This window comes from Haliotis rufescens, unplaced genomic scaffold (assembly GCF_023055435.1).
Source record: "Haliotis rufescens isolate VD_foot unplaced genomic scaffold, xgHalRufe1.0.p SCAF_7, whole genome shotgun sequence".
Taxonomy (NCBI): domain Eukaryota; kingdom Metazoa; phylum Mollusca; class Gastropoda; order Lepetellida; family Haliotidae; genus Haliotis; species Haliotis rufescens.
In genome coordinates, this window is record NW_025964361.1 from 40,858,562 (window position 1) to 40,878,202 (window position 19,641).

Here is a 19,641-nt window from a genome sequence, read left to right on the forward strand (position 1 = left end):
ACGGGATTGGGTGGTCAGGCTCGCTGACTTGGTTGATGCACGTCCTTGTAATCCAATTGGTGTCGATCACTGGATGGCCTGGTCCAGACTTGATTATTTACAGACCACCGTCATATAGCTGGAATATTGCTGAGTGCGGTGTTAAACAAAATACAAAAAACATAAAAAAATGGTGTCAGTGTCAGAAACTTCTATGTACTGATACCCTGGTAGGCATGTGCAAGTCTAGATTTTCCACAGGTTCAGGCATCTCACTGGGGCTCCTTTTCAATTTAAATGGAGTTAGTTTTTTCTATCAAAATTATGTGTTTTCAGAGACGAGACAACATGAGGTGATTTTTGTGCTCCTACTTTCAACCACTTGTTTTCCCATTCCTGATTTAATACGTACCCCACCTAGACACAGTATGCTGACCCATGGCCAGTACCCAAATTTTGATTTTTATGGATATTACAATACATCTTTTTAGATTTTCTTGGTTTCAGTGGTTAAATAGTTTCTTGATGTGTATTTGTACATGCAGCTAGCCGTAAGAGGCGACTATGCTTATCGTAAAAGGCGACTATGCTTATCGTAAAAGGCGACTAGCGGGATCGGGTGGTCAGGCTCGCTGACTTGGTTGATGCATGTCATTGGTCCCAATTGCATGGATCGATGCGCATGATGTCAATCACTGGATTGTCTGGTCCTGGCTCGATTATTTACAGACCACCATCATATAGCTGGAATATTGCTGAGTGCGGCGTTAAATAACAATTCCCAACCAACCAACCAACATGCAGCTTGCACTACAAGTGGCAGCATCCTCTGGGTAGTTATTCACTGTTATTCTGCCAGCTAAATTGTTGAGCAAGAGACATAAACAAATTTCCTCTGTCACAGGGTGATGAAGTTCTTAGTTTAATCAACAAAAGCTGGAGCGGTAAATAACTTCCACCACCATGTTAATGTCACAGATGCAATACTGCTGACTCTGTCAACCACCACGGTGAATAGGGCCTCTGCCCTGAGAGCAGAAGGTCGACTCACCCTACTCGTGTCCTACCAAAAGATGTTAAAAGATGGGACTGGTTGTAACCCTGTGGAGCTTGTCATTAAGGGGATATAACAAGGACTGGTCAGCTCGGAGTCAATATAATGTGTCTTTGAGTGGGGTATCTATGTTTATTTTCAGCATGTTATCTCAGTGGGCTAGCACTATATGATCGGCACTAGTCTGGACTACACGCACGCACGCACACGCACACACACATGCTAAATAAATGTAATAATGTTGGACACGATGTTAAACCCGATTTCACTTCACCTCACCTCCATGAGAGACATACGGCCTCGAGATGAATAATTTCCATAATCTATATGATATTTTTGATATCACTTAACATTGTGTGTGAATTGTACATAAAGTTTTAATGTCAATTTTGAATCCAGACAACCATTCACATACTATAGAAGTGAAATTATCTTGAATTCGACTTCAAATGTTAATTCACGTCACCTGTCCTGATTGCTTCTAATCACAATGTGGCTTAAATACTGCCACTGTGACATGAAATTTTGACTCACTCATCCCATCGTTCTATAGTCTTTCTGGTTAAATGACAGAGATATTTCTTTGTTGTTTAATTCCTCATTCAGCAATATTCCAGCTGTGCGACAACTGTAATGTAAATAATTGTATCTGTACCAGACAATCCAGTGATTGATATTGTCATCAACGATCCAGGCTGAGTCTGACATGCAACCCATATGGTCCTGTACGACCAGCATAGGTTGCTGGGGACCTATGGCTCAGAGATGAGAAACTGTTGTTGATGAGCAAGTCAGGAGGCTTGACAAAGATACCACACCAGGGAAATGTGTCTTAAATGACTTTTGACACATTTTCAAGTATGTTCAATTTGTCATTTTTGTTTATTTGAAGACTTGTAGCAATATTTATTATGTCATTTGATATCAAATTATTCATGGTGTTGTCAAAACCAGGGCCCACTTGCACAAAGCGATCTTAACGCTAAGACTATTGTAAGCCTATGTTAAAGTATGGGAGTTACGATCATCTTTGCGCTAAGATCACTTTGTGCAAGTGGGCCCAGATGAAATAAATTTGTGAGAAAATTTAATTATTTCAGGATAACCATTTAATGACTTATAAGTTTACCTTAAGGTATTACAAATAATCTCCAGTTCACCATAGAAACTGTTGCTGGGTTGTTTTCTTTTACTGCCATACAATTTTGGATGGCTGGTTAAAGAGTGAGAAGACTTATTGCATCTTGGATTAAAAGAAAAAGTGTCCAATCCATGTGGACTGACTTAAATCAAGTTAGTGTTCAGGGGAGTAGTTGAGGATTCCTTCACACAAAGACATAAAGAAAATGTTTGCTGTGCACGAAGTTGAAACTAGATAGAAGCTGATGACATAACTTATCTTTGCTGTTTGAACTCTGAGGTACAGTTTGACTCAACAAAGTATCCCTGGTGGCTTGTGGCATGTCTATACATCAAACTGCTAAACTATGCTACTCAATGTTTGTTAGGGATTTATTGAACTCTGAGTTGCAGCAGGTTTTATGAGCTGCAAGGTTCAGTTTAACTCATTAAAATAGAGGCGGTCGGGTAGCCTAGTGGTTAAAGCGTTCGCTCGTCACGCCAAAGACCCGGGTTCGATTCCTGACATGGGTACAATGTGTGAAGCCCATTTCTGGTGTCCCCCACCGTGATATTGCTGGAATATTGCTAAAAGCGGCATAAAACCATACTCACTCACTCACTACTCATTAAAATAACCTTAGTGACTGGTGGCCTGTCTATACAGCACATTGTTAAACTATGCTACTCAGTGTTTGTTAAGGATATTCCTGACTGATTACCTCTAGTATGAATATGTATCTGAATTGAATAAAATATGTTAGTATCCCTTCAAATATGAACATTGTTTTATAAATTGTATAAGATCTGTCAATATCTCTACCATAGGATTTGTGGCATATTTCCATTCTCATATCAGTACTCACGCTGTCAGCCTCTGGTTTGTCTGGTTCTGATACTGATTTGGAACCTGTAAATGTTCAAATATAAAACCTCAGGCTTTCATTTTCAAATTTAATTTAAGGTATTGAATAATAATTTGAAATGCCTGCTTCCATGGTCTAGTGGTAGAGTGTCTGCCCAGAGAGCAGTAGGTCATGGGTTCGATCCCCATCCAGGTCATACCGAAGATGTTAAAATGTGGTACTTGTTGTTACCCTGCCTGGTGCTCGGCAATAAGGGGCTAAAACAAGGACTGGTCGGCTCGGAGTCAGTATACTGTGTCTGTGTGGGTATTCATGTTAATCTGAGGCAAGGTATCTCAGTGGGCTAGCACTATAAAATTGGCATCAGTCCAGACTAGTACAAGCAGCCACACACACACGGGACATTAAACCCTATTTCATCTCACCTCCATTTGAAACCTATAAAATGAAAACACAGATGATTTATCTCCTGAATACTTTCAAACTGAAAATATAACTCTTAAAAAAGAAAGGCTACAGGATCTGACAACAGGGAATTCTACAAATCAAACATGTTGTCTTTTATATTATAGAAAGAGGGTTTTGAATTAAATCTACAGGTATCAAATCACCATTTGAAACCTCTAAATTGAAAACACAGTTGGTTTATCTTCTCAATGCTTTCAAACAGAAAAGTAAACTGTTCAAAAAGATGCAAATCTTCAGCTTTCAATATCACACCTTGAAGAAAGGCCATAGGTTCTAGCAACTGGGAATTGTACTAATCAAATATGTTGTCAGTAATTATACAGAAAGACTGGTCATATATCCCCAGTTTCTGCCTTTCGTGGGAAGCACATTTTGCTAGATTTGCATGTGTTATTTGGCTTTGTTCATTTGGAGGTTTAATCCCCATGGCATAATGTGTTGGTATTACCAATGAAAAGTGCTGACTGCTTTTGCATAAACTCAGTTCTTCAATTACAGACAATTCTCACTGGATTAGAGAGTATATGAATTTGTTTCCAGCTCATAGTGAGCACTGACATTAATTTGTAGAATATTTTGAAATCATGTGTGGGATGTTTTATGTATATTTAAGTAATGCTCTCTCTCCCTTCTCCCACTTGGAGACCAGAGAAAACATCACAAGATATAATAAAGAAATCAATACATTTTGTGCTCCCAGAAGCATACAAACCGGACTTCTATCTCCATCAAGGTGTTGTATAACAAAAAATCAGTGTGAAATATCTATTAATCTTTAATCAAGCAAACATAGTGTGGAACGCTAGCTACAGTCATGAAAGTGTCACAGTATCTGCTTGTTCTTTGGCTTGATTTGATTGTTTATTGCTTATACATATTCAAGGCTTCTTTATTTCAAGGATGAGCCCAGATCATGCAACTGATTTTGGAGTATCAATTGAATGTTGAATTGAAGCTATAAATTGTGACATTTTCATTGTTTATATTTCATTTGGTTTTATGTTGCTCAGGGTCATGAATGTCAGAGGACAATAAGCTTAATCTGGGTTGTGTTCTCACAATTTTAACACATCTGCTCATTATTTGTCTCATCTGTCCATCAATAACTCATCATTTATTCATCCATTAATCATTGCTGATTTCAAGGGAGATGGTTTTATTTGTACGTTTTTATTCTATTCATCTCTTTTTTTATCTATTTTGATCATTGTCAGCTGCTTTTAGTGGAGAGCAATGTTCATTATTCCATCATTTATGCATCATTCTTTCTTCATCTCATAGTACTTTCTCTTTCATTCATCAACAGTATTTCTATGTTTATATTTCACTCACTCACTCACTCACTCACTCACTCACTCACTCACTCACTCGTTAATCATATTTTTATTTTTAATTTACTAATAGCTATATGGTAGACCTTAAATTCTTCTGTATCAGATGTAGACTGTAGACTCTACAAGATGAGAATTACTATTCAGGTGTTGCCCAAACATCTTACATAACGTATGTCTGAGACCAAGATTGATCTGATTGCTGCTGGAGTGACATTCTGTCACCAAGGCCTGTATGAAAGACACCTCACTAAGATGACATTAGCGTGTAGTTGTCTCGATATCAGATTGATCAGCGTGTAGACGTCAGTAGGACACAGTGTATGACATCATGGACAACTGTCATTGACGCACTTCATGCACGAAGCACTGACAGAATTAAACTTTTCAATGAAAAGAAACCAACATGATTGGCTTGCTGCCAAGATCACTTGCTATATGTGTTCTCAATTCAGACAGGAAATGGTACAAGGGACTAGAATAACTTGTAATGACACAAGAATATCGAAATTATCTTGATCAGTTGGTACAATGTACGCTTGGAAAATTGTCAGGTACGGTGGGCAGGGAAGCTCTCTAGGACTGGAAGATAAGGATTATCTTTGCTGCCTTGTTAGATGAGACTGATCAAGATGGAGGAGATGTAGGCCAGCTGGAATAATTAAAATAGATGACAAAGGAAGACTGAGGCAGAGTGGCATTGTATATTGTTACTGGAAATTCAAAAGGTAATTGTTTTGTTTGTGACTCCCACTCTTATTTTTCAATGGATTTTTCTATTTGTAAATGCCATTTTCCTTAAACTAATTATATCTAACTTCGAATCTTTTGACGTATGTTGTAAGTTTTAAAGAGTCTAACATGAAACCATATAGATGCAGAAGTAGAACTTGAACTGAATTCAGTAAATAGAAGTTTGCCCCATAATTTCAAAGGAATCATGATGGATTTAACTGAAGAGTTTTGTGAAAATAATTTGAAATGTACTGTAATAATGTTTGGAGTATCCTTTCGGAATATATTGAAATAAACTTTGGCCTATACTGTTTCAATGTTTGGAAACCATTTTGTCCACCATTTTATATATACTCTAACATATTTCTCAATGCAGATGCCAAGACAATACATGTTGTAGAAATATTGTTCATGGACTATGGATAACCATTAAACATTGTGTCATGGAAAATGTGAAATGTAGATGGTCTGTAGATAACCATTAATGTTGCAAGTGTCATGGAGAATGTGAAATGTACATGGTCTTTAGATAACCATTAACGTTGCAAGTGTCATGGAGAATTCGATTGTATGTGGTCTTTTGATAACCATTAACGTTGCAAGTGTCATGGAGAATGTGATTGTACGTGGTCTTTAGATAACCATTAACGTTGCAAGTATCATGGAGAATGTGATTGTACTTGGTCTTTAGATAACCATTAATGTTGCAAGTGTCATGGAGAATGTGATTGTACGTGGTCTTTAAATAACCATTAACGTTGCAAGTGTCATGGAGAATGTGATTGTACGTGGTCTTTCGATAACCATTAACGTTGCAAGTGTCATGGAGAATGTGATTGTACTTGGTCTTTAGATAACCAATAACGTTGCAAGTGTCATGGAGAATGTGATTGTACGTGGTCTTTTGATAACCATTAACGTTGCAAGTGTCATGGAGAATGTGATTGTACGTGGTCTTTTGATAACCATTAACGTTGCAAGTATCATGGAGAATGTGAAATGTACGTGGTCTTTAGATAACCATTAACGTTGCAAGTGTCATGGGGAATGTGAAATGTACATGGTTTGGGAGATACAGTAAGCCCTACACATAGACAGCAGCAGTCTGCTGCCAGAGTCTGTTTACAATTCCCATCATTTGTGGAATGTTATAGTGAACTAAACACCAGATGGACACTTGGTGGAATAAATGTAAAACTGTCTGTGTAATGACCACGGTGGCCATTACATAGGCTCTGCTTACACTGGGAGACAGCTGATGTGCATTGCATACAAGTGTTGGAGGTTCTCCTGATACTCAACTTACCCTTGCCATCAACAGAGAAGGTATACAATATCAGAACAGGCACTGCCGGGATAGTGGAGGGGGCTGCTGATGATAGGAGGGCAGAAGAAGCATGAGCGTTGGGATGGTGGAGCGTTGGGATGGTGGAGCGTTGGGATGGTGGAGTCTTGGGATGGTGGAGTGATGGGATGGTGGAGCATTGGGATGGTGGAGCGTTGGGATGGTGGAGCGTTGGGATGGTGGAGCGTTGGGATGGTGGAGCGTTGGGATAGTGTAGTGTTGGGATGGTGGAGCGTTGAGATGGTGGAGTGTTGGGATGGTGGAGAGATTAACTGATGTTTGAAGGACATCAGATACGGGAGTGTTGGGATGGTGGAGTGTTGGGATGGATGAGTGTTGGGATAGTGTAGTGTTCGGATAGCGGAGTGTTGGGATGGTGGAGCATTGGGATGGTGGAGTGCTGGGATGGTGGAGTGCTGGGATGGTGGAGTGTTGGGATGGTGGAGTGCTGGGATGGTGGAGTGCTGGGATGGTGGAGTGTTGGGATGGTGGAGTGTTGAGATAGTGGAGTGTTGGGATGGTGGAGTGTTGGGATGGTGGAGAGATTAACTGATGTTTGAAGGACATCAGATACGGGAGTGTTGGGATAACGGAGTGTTGGGATGGTGGAGTGTTGGGATGGTGGAGTGTTGGGATGGTGGAGAGATTAACTGATGTTTGAAGGACATCAGATACGGGAGCGTTGGGATGGTGGAGCATTGGGATGGTGGAGTGCTGGGATGGTGGAGTGCTGGGATGGTGGAGTGTTGGGATGGTGGAGTGTTGGGATGGTGGAGTGTTGAGATGGTGGAGTGCTGGGATGGTGGAGTGTTGGGATGGTGGAGCGTTGGGATGGTGGAGTGTTGGGATGGTGGAGTGTTGGGATGGTGGAGTGTTGGGATGGTGGAGTGTTGGGATGGTGGAGTGTTGAGATAGTGGAGTGTTGGGATGGTGGAGTGTTGGGATGGTGGAGAGATTAACTGATGTTTGAAGGACATCAGATACGGGAGTGTTGGGATAACGGAGTGTTGGGATGGTGGAGTGTTGGGATGGTGGAGTGTTGGGATGGTGGAGAGATTAACTGATATTTGAAGGACATCAGATACGGGAGTGCTGGGATGGTGGAGTGCTGGGATGGTGGAGTGTTGAGATAGTGGAGTGTTGGGATGGTGGAGTGTTGGGATGGTGGAGAGATTAACTGATATTTGAAGGACATCAGATACGGGAGTGCTGGGATGGTGGAGTGTTGGGATGGTGGAGTGTTGGGATGGTGGAGTGTTGGGATGGTGGAGAGTTGGGATGGTGGAGTGTTGGGATGGTGGAGTGTTGGGATGGTGGAGTGTTGGGATGGTGGAGAGATTAACTGATATTTGAAGGACATCAGATACGGGAGCGTTGGGATAGTGGAGCATTGGGATGGTGGAGTGCTGGGATGGTGGAGCATTGGGATGGTGGAGTGCTGGGATGGTGGAGTGTTGGGATGGTGGAGAGATTAACTGATGTTTGAAGGACATCAGATACGGGAGTGTTGGGATGGTGCAGTGTTGGAATGGTGGAGCGTTGGGATGGTGGAGTGTTGGGATGGTGGAGCGTTGGGATGGTGGAGCGTTGGGATGGTGGAGTATTGAGATAGTGGAGTATTGGGATGGTGGAGTGTTGGGATGGTGGAGCGTTGGGATGGTGGAGTATTGAGATAGTGGAGTGTTGGGATGGTGCAGTGTTGGAATGGTGGAGCGTTGGGATGGTGGAGTGTTGGGATAGCGGAGTGCTGGGATGGTGGAGTGTTGGGATGGTGGAGTGTTGGGATGGTGGAGTGTTGGGATGGTGGAGTGTTGAGATGGTGGAGTGTTGAGATGGTGGAGCGTTGAGATGGTGGAGTGTTGGGATGGTGGAGTGCTGGGATGGTGGAGTATTGAGATAGTGGAGTGTGGGGATGGTGGAGTATTGAGATAGTGGAGTGTTGGGATGGTGGAGTGTTGGGATGGTGGAGTGTTGGGATGGTGGAGTGTTGGGATGGTGGAGCGTTGGGATGGTGGAGTATTGAGATAGTGGAGTGTTGGGATGGTGGAGTGTTGGGATGGTGGAGTGTTGGGATGGTGGAGTGTTGGGATGGTGGAGCGTTGGGATGGTGGAGTATTGAGATAGTGGAGTGTTGGGATGGTGCAGTGTTGGAATGGTGGAGCGTTGGGATGGTGGAGTGTTGAGATGGTGGAGTGTTGGGATGGTGGAGTGTTGGGATGGTGGAGTATTGAGATAGTGGAGTGTTGGGATGGTGGAGTGCTGGGATGGTGGAGTGTTGGAATGGTGGAGTGTTGAGATGGTGGAGTGTTGGAATGGTGGAGTGTTGGAATGGTGGAGTGTTGAGATGGTGGAGTGTTGGGATGGTGGAGTGTTGGGATGGTGGAGTGTTGGGATGGTGGAGTGCTGGGATGGTGGAGTGTTGGGATGGTGCAGTGTTGGGATGGTGGAGTGTTGGGATGGTGGAGTGTTGGGATGGTGGAGTGTTGGAATGGTGGAGTGTTGGGATGGTGCAGTGTTGGAATGGTGGAGCGTTGGGATGGTGGAGTGTTGAGATGGTGGAGTGTTGAGATGGTGGAGCGTTGGGATGGTGGAGTGTTGGGATGGTGGAGTGTTGGGATGGTGGAGTGTTGGGATGGTGCAGTGTTGGAATGGTGGAGTGTTGGGATGGTGGAGTGTTGGGATGGTGGAGTGTTGGAATGGTGGAGTGTTGGGATGGTGGAGTGTTGGGATGGTGCAGTGTTGGAATGGTGGAGTGTTGGGATGGTGGAGCGTTGGGATGGTGGAGTGTTGAGATGGTGGAGTGTTGGGATGGTGGAGTGTTGGGATGGTGGAGTGCTGGGATGGTGGAGTGTTGGGATGGTGGAGCGTTGGGATGGTGGAGTGTTGAGATAGTGGAGTGTTGGGATGGTGGAGTGTTGGGATGGTGCAGTGTTGGAATGGTGGAGTGTTGGGATGGTGGAGTGTTGGGATGGTGGAGTGTTGGGATGGTGCAGTGTTGGAATGGTGGAGTGTTGGGATGGTGGAGTGTTGGGATGGTGGAGTGTTGGGATGGTGGAGTGTTGGGATGGTGGAGTGTTGGGATGGTGCAGTGTTGGAATGGTGCAGTGTTGGAATGGTGGAGTGTTGGGATGGTGGAGCGTTGGGATGGTGGAGTGTTGAGATGGTGGAGTGTTGGGATGGTGGAGTGTTGGGATGGTGGAGTGCTGGGATGGTGGAGTGTTGGGATGGTGGAGCGTTGGGATGGTGGAGTGTTGAGATAGTGGAGTGTTGGGATGGTGGAGTGTTGGGATGGTGCAGTGTTGGAATGGTGGAGTGTTGGGATGGTGGAGTGTTGGGATGGTGGAGTGTTGGGATGGTGCAGTGTTGGAATGGTGCAGTGTTGGAATGGTGGAGTGTTGGGATGGTGGAGCGTTGGGATGGTGGAGTGTTGAGATGGTGGAGTGTTGGGATGGTGGAGTGTTGGGATGGTGGAGTGCTGGGATGGTGGAGTGTTGGGATGGTGGAGCGTTGGGATGGTGGAGTGTTGAGATAGTGGAGTGTTGGGATGGTGGAGTGTTGGGATGGTGCAGTGTTGGAATGGTGGAGTGTTGGGATGGTGGAGTGTTGGGATGGTGGAGTGTTGGGATGGTGCAGTGTTGGAATGGTGGAGTGTTGGGATGGTGGAGTGCTGGGATGGTGGAGTGTTGGGATGGTGGAGTGTTGGGATGGTGGAGTGTTGGGATGGTGGAGTGTTGGGATGGTGCAGTGTTGGAATGGTGGAGTGTTGGGATGGTGGAGTGCTGGGATGGTGGAGTGTTGGGATGGTGGAGTGCTGGGATGGTGGAGTGTTGAGATAGTGGAGTGTTGGGATGGTGGAGTGCTGGGATGGTGGAGTGTTGGGATGGTGGAGTGTTGGGATGGTGGAGTGTTGAGATGGTGGAGTGCTGGGATGGTGGAGTGTTGGGATGGTGGAGTGTTGGGATGGTGGAGTGTTGGGATGGTGGAGTGTTGAGATGGTGGAGTGTTGGGATGGTGGAGTGTTGAGATGGTGGAGCGTTGAGATGGTGGAGTGTTGGGATGGTGGAGTGTTGGGATGGTGGAGTGTTGGGATGGTGGAGTATTGAGATAGTGGAGTGTTGGGATGGTGGAGTGCTGGGATGGTGGAGCATTGGGATGGTGGAGTGTTGGGATGGTGGAGTGTTGGGATGGTGGAGTGGGTGGAGTGCTGGGATGGTGGAGTGCTGGGATGGTGGAGTGGGTGGAGTGCTGGGATGGTGGAGTGCTGGGATGGTGGAGTGCTGGGATGGTGGAGTGTTGGGATGGTGGAGTGGGTGGAGTGCTGGGATGGTGGAGTGTTGAGATGGTGGAGTGTTGGGATGGTGGAGTGTTGAGATGGTGGAGTGCTGGGATGGTGGAGTGTTGGGATGGTGGAGAGTTGAGATGGTGGAGTGTTGAGATGGTGGAGTGTTGAGATGGTGGAGTGTTGGGATGGTGGAGTGTTGGGATGGTGGAGTGCTGGGATGGTGGAGTGTTGGGATGGTGGAGAGTTGGGATGGTGGAGTGTTGGGATGGTGGAGTGTTGGGATGGTGGAGTGTTGGGATGGTGGAGTGTTGGGATGGTGGAGTGTTGGGATGGTGGAGTGTTGGGATGGTGGAGTGTTGGGATGGTGGAGTGTTGGGATGGTGGAGTGTTGGGATGGTGGAGTGTTGGGATGGTGGAGTGCTGGGATGGTGGAGTGTTGAGATGGTGGAGTGTTGGGATGGTGGAGCGTTGGGATGGTGGAGCGTTGGGATGGTGGAGCCTTGGGATGGTGGAGCCTTGGGATGGTAGAGCCTTGGGATGGTGGAGCGTTGGGATGGTGGAGTGTTGGGATAGCGGAGTGTTGGGATGGTGGAGTGCTGGGATGGTGGAGTGTTGAGATAGTGGAGTGTTGGGATGGTGGAGTGTTGGGATGGTGGAGTGTTGGGATGGTGGAGTGTTGGGATGGTGGAGTGTTGGGATGGTGGAGAGATTAACTGATGTTTGAAGGACATCAGATACGGGAGTGTTGGGATGGTGGAGCGTTGGGATGGTGGAGCATTGGGATGGTGGAGTGCTGGGATGGTGGAGTGTTGGGATAACGGAGTGTTGGGATGGTGGAGAGATTAACTGATGTTTGAAGGACATCAGATACGGGATTGTTGGGATGGTGGAGCATTGGGATGGTGGAGTGTTGAGATGGTGGAGTGTTGGGATGGATGAGTGTTGGGATGGTGGAGAGATTAACTGATGTTTGAAGGACATCAGATACGGGAGTGTTGGGATGGTGGAGCGTTGGGATGGTGGAGTATTGAGATAGTGGAGTGTTGAAATGGTGGAGTATTGAGATAGTGGAGTGTTGGGATAGCGGAGTGTTGGGATGGTGGAGTGTTGAGATGGTGGAGTGTTGAGATGGTGGAGTGTTGAGATGGTGGAGTGTTGAGATGGTGGAGTATTGAGATAGTGGAGTGTTGGGATAGCGGAGCGTTGGGATGGTGGAGTGTTGGGATGGTGGAGTGTTGGGATGGTGGAGTGCTGGGATGGTGGAGTATTGAGATAGTGGAGTGTTGAAATGGTGGAGTATTGAGATAGTGGAGTGTTGGGATAGCGGAGTGTTGGGATGGTGGAGTGTTGAGATGGTGGAGTGTTGAGATGGTGGAGTGCTGGGATGGTGGAGTGCTGGGATGGTGGAGTGTTGGGATGGTGGAGTGTTGGGATGGTGGAGTGTTGGGATGGTGGAGTGCTGGGATGGTGGAGTGTTGGGATGGTGGAGTGTTGGGATGGTGGAGTATTGAGATAGTGGAGTGTTGAAATGGTGGAGTATTGAGATAGTGGAGTGTTGGGATAGCGGAGTGTTGGGATGGTGGAGTGTTGAGATGGTGGAGTGTTGAGATGGTGGAGTGCTGGGATGGTGGAGTGCTGGGATGGTGGAGTGTTGGGATGGTGGAGTGTTGGGATGGTGGAGTGTTGGGATGGTGGAGAGTTGGGATGGTGGAGCGTTGAGATGGTGGAGTGTTGGGATGGTGGAGCGTTGGGATGGTGGAGTGTTGGGATGGTGGAGTGTTGGGATGGTGGAGAGTTGGGATGGTGGAGCGTTGGGATGGTGGAGTGTTGGGATGGTGGAGTGTTGGGATGGTGGAGAGATTAACTGATGTTTGAAGGACATCAGATACGGGAGCGTTGGGATGGTGGAGTGTTGAGATGGTGGAGTGTTGGGATGGTGGAGCGTTGGGATGGTGGAGTGTTGGGATGGTGGAGTGTTGGGATGGTGGAGTGTTGGGATGGTGGAGAGATTAACTGATGTTTGAAGGACATCAGATACGGGAGCGTTGGGATGGTGGAGTGTTGGGATGGTGGAGTGTTGAGATGGTGGAGTGTTGGGATGGTGGAGTGTTGGGATGGTGGAGTGTTGGGATGGTGGAGTGCTGGGATGGTGGAGTGTTGGGATGGTGGAGTGTTGGGATGGTGGAGTGTTGGGATGGTGGAGAGATTAACTGATGTTTGAAGGACATCAGATACGGGAGCGTTGGGATGGTGGAGTGTTGGGATGGTGGAGTGTTGGGATGGTGGAGTGTTGGGATGGTGGAGAGATTAACTGATGTTTGAAGGACATCAGATACGGGAGCGTTGGGATGGTGGAGTGTTGGGATGGTGGAGTGTTGGGATGGTGGAGTGTTGGGATGGTGGAGTGTTGGGATGGTGGAGTGTTGGGATGGTGGAGTGTTGGGATGGTGGAGTGTTGAGATGGTGGAGTGTTGGGATGGTGGAGTGTTGGGATGGTGGAGTGTTGGGATGGTGGAGAGATTAACTGATGTTTGAAGGACATCAGATACGGGAGCGTTGGGATGGTGGAGTGTTGGGATGGTGGAGTGTTGGGATGGTGGAGTGTTGGGATGGTGGAGTGTTGGGATGGTGGAGTGTTGGGATGGTGGAGTGTTGGGATGGTGGAGTGTTGGGATGGTGGAGTGTTGGGATGGTGGAGAGTTGGGATGGTGGAGTGTTGGGATGGTGGAGTGTTGGGATGGTGGAGTGTTGGGATGGTGGAGTGTTGGGATGGTGGAGTGCTGGGATGGTGGAGAGTTGGGATGGTGGAGTGTTGGGATGGTGGAGTGTTGGGATGGTGGAGTGTTGGGATGGTGGAGTGTTGGGATGGTGGAGAGTTGGGATGGTGGAGCATTGGGATGGTGGAGTGTTGGGATGGTGGAGAGTTGGGATGGTGGAGTGTTGGGATGGTGGAGTGTTGGGATGGTGGAGTGTTGGGATGGTGGAGTGTTGGGATGGTGGAGTGTTGGGATGGTGGAGTGTTGGGATGGTGGAGTGTTGGGATGGTGGAGTGTTGGGATGGTGGAGTGTTGGAATGGTGGAGTGTTGGGATGGTGGAGTGTTGGGATGGTGGAGTGTTGGGATGGTGGAGTGTTGGGATGGTGCAGTGTTGGAATGGTGGAGTGTTGGGATGGTGGAGTGTTGGGATGGTGGAGTGTTGGGATGGTGGAGTGTTGGGATGGTGGAGTGTTGGGATGGTGGAGTGCTGGGATGGTGGAGTGTTGGGATGGTGGAGTGCTGGGATGGTGGAGTGTTGGGATGGTGGAGAGTTGGGATGGTGGAGTGTTGGGATGGTGGAGTGTTGGGATGGTGGAGTGTTGGGATGGTGGAGAGATTAACTGATGTTTGAAGGACATCAGATACGGGAGCGTTGGGATGGTGGAGTGTTGGGATGGTGGAGTGTTGGGATGGTGGAGTGTTGGGATGGTGGAGTGCTGGGATGGTGGAGTGTTGGGATGGTGGAGTGTTGGGATGGTGGAGTGCTGGGATGGTGGAGTGTTGGGATGGTGGAGTGTTGGGATGGTGGAGAGTTGGGATGGTGGAGTGTTGGGATGGTGGAAAGATTAACTGATGTTTGAAGGACATCAGATATGGGAGTGTTGGGATGTAGGGATGGTGGAGTGTTGGGATGGTGGAGGGATTTTCTAATGTAAGAAGTGCCTAAGATGAAGAATTTTGAATGGATAGTGTAATAATTATAATCATTACCAATAATACAGGATTAATTATTGAAGAATGTAATGAAAATCCTTTCTGTATAAACCAATTCAAAGAACAACCTATGGTTTTCATATGCAGAATTAAATCTAGATATATTCCTATTCCAGAATTTAATTTTGAGACTTATGAATATTAGATATATATATCATTATTGTTAATAGTTGTGGTGGAGTATAATGATGATGAAATGTCAGCAATGTTAGCTGATAGTTTTGTACCTGTTGATAATGCCTTCACGTGAGGTGAGGTGAAATGGGGTTTAAAGTGCAATAGTCTTGGGCGCAAGTGTGTGTGTGTGTGTGGCTGCTTGTACTTGTCCAGACTAATGCCAATTTTATTGTGCTAGCCTGCTGAGATACCAAACAGTTTTAACATGAATGCCCCACTCAGGCACAGTATACTGACTCCAAGCCAACCAGTCCTTGTTTTAGATCCTTAATGCCAAGTGCCAGTCAGGGTGACAACAAGTACCATCTTTTAACATCTTTTGGTATGATGTAGCAGGGGATCATGCCCCGGACCTTACGCTCTCAGGGCAGCCGCTCTACTTCTAGACTCCTACTGATGTGTCACTGCTGACATAGATCTATGTCTTCACCATCACCTTTTAATGTGTCACTGCTGACATAGATCTATGTCTTCACCATCACCTTCTAATGTGTCACTGCTGACATAGATCTGTGTGTTCACCATGACCTACTGATGTGTCACTGAACCTGTCTGACATAGATCTGTGTCTCCACCATGACCTACTGATGTGTCAATGAACCTGTCTGACATAGATCTGTGTCTCCACCATGACCTACTGATGTGTCAATGAACCTGTCTGGCATAGATCTGTGTCTCCACCATGCCTTACTGATGTGTCACTGAACCTGTCTGACATAGATCTGTATCTCAATCATGACCTACTGATGTGTCACTGAACCTGTCTGACATAGATCTATGTCTTCACCATCACCTTCTAATGTGTCACTGCTGACATAGATCTGTGTCTCCACCATGCCTTACTGATGTGTCACTGAACCTGTCTGACATAGATCTGTATCTCAACCATGACCTACTGATGTGTCACTGAACCTGTCTGACATAGATCTATGTCTTCACCATCACCTTCTAATGTGTCACTGCTGACATAGATCTGTGTCTTCACCATGACCTACTGATGTGTCACTGAACCTGTCTGACATAGATCTGTCTTCACCATGACCTACTGATGTGTCAATGAACCTGTCTGGCATAGAGCTGTGTCTCCACCATGACCTACTGATGTGTCACTGAACCTGTCTGACATAGATCTGTGTCTCCACCATGACCTACTGATGTGTCACTGAACCTGTCTGGCATAGATCTGTGTATCCACCATCACCTACTGATGTGTCACTGAACCTGTCTGACATAGATCTGTGTCTCCAACATCACCTACTGATGTGTCACTGAACCTGTCTGACATAGATCTGTGTCTCCACCATGACCTACTGATGTGTCACTGAACCTGTCTGGCATAGATCTGTGTATCCACCATCACCTACTGATGTGTCACTGAACCTGTCTGACATAGATCTGTGTCTCCAACATCACCTACTGATGTGTCACTGAACCTGTCTGACATAGATCTGTGTCTCCACCATGACCTACTGATGTGTCACTGAACCTGTCTGACATAGATCTGTGTCTCCACCATGACCTACTGATGTGTCACTGCTGACATAGATCTGTCTTCACCATGATCTACTGATGTGTCACTGAACCTGTCTGACATAGATCTGTGTCTCCACCATCACCTACTGATGTGTCACTGAACCTGTCTGACATAGATCTGTGTCTCCACCATCACCTACTGATGTGTCACTGAACCTGTCTGACATAGATCTGTGTCACCACCATCACCTACTGATGTGTCACTGAACCTGTCTGACATAGATCCATCCATCTCAGTAAACTCGGAGATATTTTGCATTTCAATAAGAAAATATCTGCAAATTGTGATCCATCATATTTCTGACGAAGATTGATGTCAGAGTCTGGCACTATCTTCATACAAATAAACATTCTGAATAAAAAACGTGGAATGAAAAACATGAAAAATAACATCATTCTTATAAAAGTATCCATGGGTGGTATATGCAACATTCAGACATTTAAAAAAGAAAAAAACATCCAGCTTGAGTTTAATTTTCCAATTAAAACAAACAAAACCTAATATTCATGATGAAATCACTATCTTTGGAATGTCTGTATTTTGTTCCAACAAGTTTCTTTTACAGCATAATTATCTGTAGGCTCGCATCCCCTTTGAAAAGAAAAGGCCTTATATATTTGCATTGAGTGTATTGCTTTAGTTTTGATGAGTTTTTGTAAACAAACAAACATATACCAAGTCTGCCTGTTGATATCAGTTTTTCTTTTGACTGAATCTGTATTTTTTCATGAAGTCTGTTTTACAGCTTCACCATCTGTAGGCTCACTTTCCTCTTGCTAGAGCCCTTCAACAACCTTTGAACCAAGTTGTTGAAAAAAGATCAATTTTGTGATTGGATCAGATTTTCAAAGAGATGGTGGCTCGTTAAAGCTGGCAGCAGATGCGAGAACACTGAAGTACCGATTCCACAGAGGGCCAGTTTCTACAGCTCGCAGTGATGAGCTGCTTGTTGCTGAGGATATCACCATCTGAATGACTGTGTTATACATGCCTGTGTAATGGCTTTACTGGATAATTGTACCCTTCTCTAGAACCATGGTGCAAGTCCCTTGCTTATTCCGAGGTTGCATGTTTGTGGAAATTATCAGGAAATTACCGTTTATGCTTGTGTGGAATCGCCATGGTAAACTAGTCTAGCTGTTGATAGTGCAGAAACGGTAAGCCACTTTCTTTGAGATTTGAAGAGATATTTTCATTGAAGAATATTTGTATTTTAGTGTGATTTCTTACATAATCATGTGATTTAATGTTATATTTTTCTATCTTATTAAAATCTTTTAACAGAAATTTATTGCTTGGAATTAATTCCAGCAGATGATGTTATTAACAGGTATTGTCTGTGTTACCTATGTCTTCATAAAACAATGCCGTGATATAACTGGAATAATGTTAAAAGCGGCGTTAAACCCAACTCACTCACTCACTTCATAAAACTATTAAATGGGCAGAAGATAATGTTTCATTAATTAATCATTTTATGTTATTTGGATAACTTTGTTTTGTGAAGATGGACATAAGAAAAATATTGCAGATATCATGCCCATATAATTAAACTTTCATTTCACCAATTAAGAGGGTTTTCAGAAAGAGTAGGAGTATTTTCTTACTTATGTTAAATAATGGTATTTCTTTCAAAATAGATGTTTCTCGGTCTGTCAGCACCATACTCATGCTTGTGGGTTTCACCAAAGTGGTAAATGTCTGAGACCTGCATCACTTTGGGCTCTTCTTTCACATTAGCTGACGCACTGTGATATAACTGGAATACTGTTTAAAAGGTCACTCACTCACTGCTTAGAAATAGAAAAGACATGTACATGTATATGTTCCTCTTTGTATTAGTTTGAGAGTCACATTATTGATACATTATACCAAATACAGCATCACACAATTAAATATTTGAGACCATCTCTATGGTCAAGTGGACCAGAGAGCAGAGGGTTGGGGGTTCGATCCCTGGGGTGATACCAAAAGACGTTAAAAGATGGTACTTGTTGTTACCCTGCCTGGCGCTCGGCATTAAGGGGCTAAAACAAGGACTGGTCAGCCTCGGAGTCCGTATTATGTGTCTGTGTGGGTATTCATGTTAAACTGTGGCATGGTATCTCAGTTGGCTAGCACTATAAAATTGGCATTGGTCTGGACTAGTACGAACACACACACTAACACTAACACTAAGACACTAACACTAATACACACAGACTAACACACACACAGGAACACACTAAGACACTAGCACACTAACACTCACTAACACAATGAACACACACACTTGCACATTAACACACACTATTTGTTGTGGCTTTGATACCTAAAACATTACTTTCATTTCCACGTACTCTATACAGATATATCCTTGAACAACATAGGAAGAGGTAGTAGGGCGTATCTTCATAAGGATTTCACCAGGAAGCGTTATCTGAAATATGTCGTTCAAATTTATGGGCATTCAGATGAATCTTTCATCACAGGTGATCCTGACCCTGGCCCAGAGGCTCGAAACCTCCATCTCTTTTGAAATCATGTGTACCTGGTAGTATATTTACAACTCAATATATGTACTGGCATATGGTCCTGTGTACAGCCCAGGCTACAAATCAGGAGAAGTTAGGCAACCGTGGCCACCAAGAATAGGGGCGGTCGGGTAGCCTCGTGGTTAAAGTGTTCGCTTGTCACGCCGAAGACCCGGGATCGATTCCTGACATGGGTACAATGTGTGAAGCCCATTTGTGGTGTCCCCTGCTGTGATATTGCTGGAATATTGCTAAAAGCAGCATAAAACCTCACTCACTCACTCACTCACTCACTCACTCACTCACTCACTCACTCACTCACTCACTCACTCACTCACTCACTCACTCACTCACTCACTCACTCACTCACTCACTCACTCACTCACTCACTCACTCACTCACTCAGAATAGGACGAGCTGACCAAGACTTGACCAAGAGTTTCTTGGGCTTCGGTCCTGCCCCATACAGAAGCACATGTTCATGTTGT

The 19,641-nt window shown here is 45.2% G+C and overlaps 1 protein-coding gene across 8 annotated transcripts in view; it reads left to right on the plus strand.

Annotated features, from left to right (window-relative positions):
* Positions 1-19,641, plus strand: part of LOC124132657 (transient receptor potential-gamma protein-like) — a 383,698-nt gene that overhangs the window by 256,510 nt on the left and 107,547 nt on the right. The window contains exon 1 of one of the 8 annotated variants that reach the window (XM_046496671.2): positions 5,205-5,545. The exons of 6 other annotated variants lie outside the window; for them this stretch is intronic. The gene's annotated coding sequence lies outside the window, so the exon portion shown is untranslated. Of the gene's footprint in view, positions 1-5,204; positions 5,546-17,527; positions 17,798-19,641 lie in introns of those variants that run through there. One more of the 8 variants, XM_046496668.2, reaches the window with a different exon arrangement.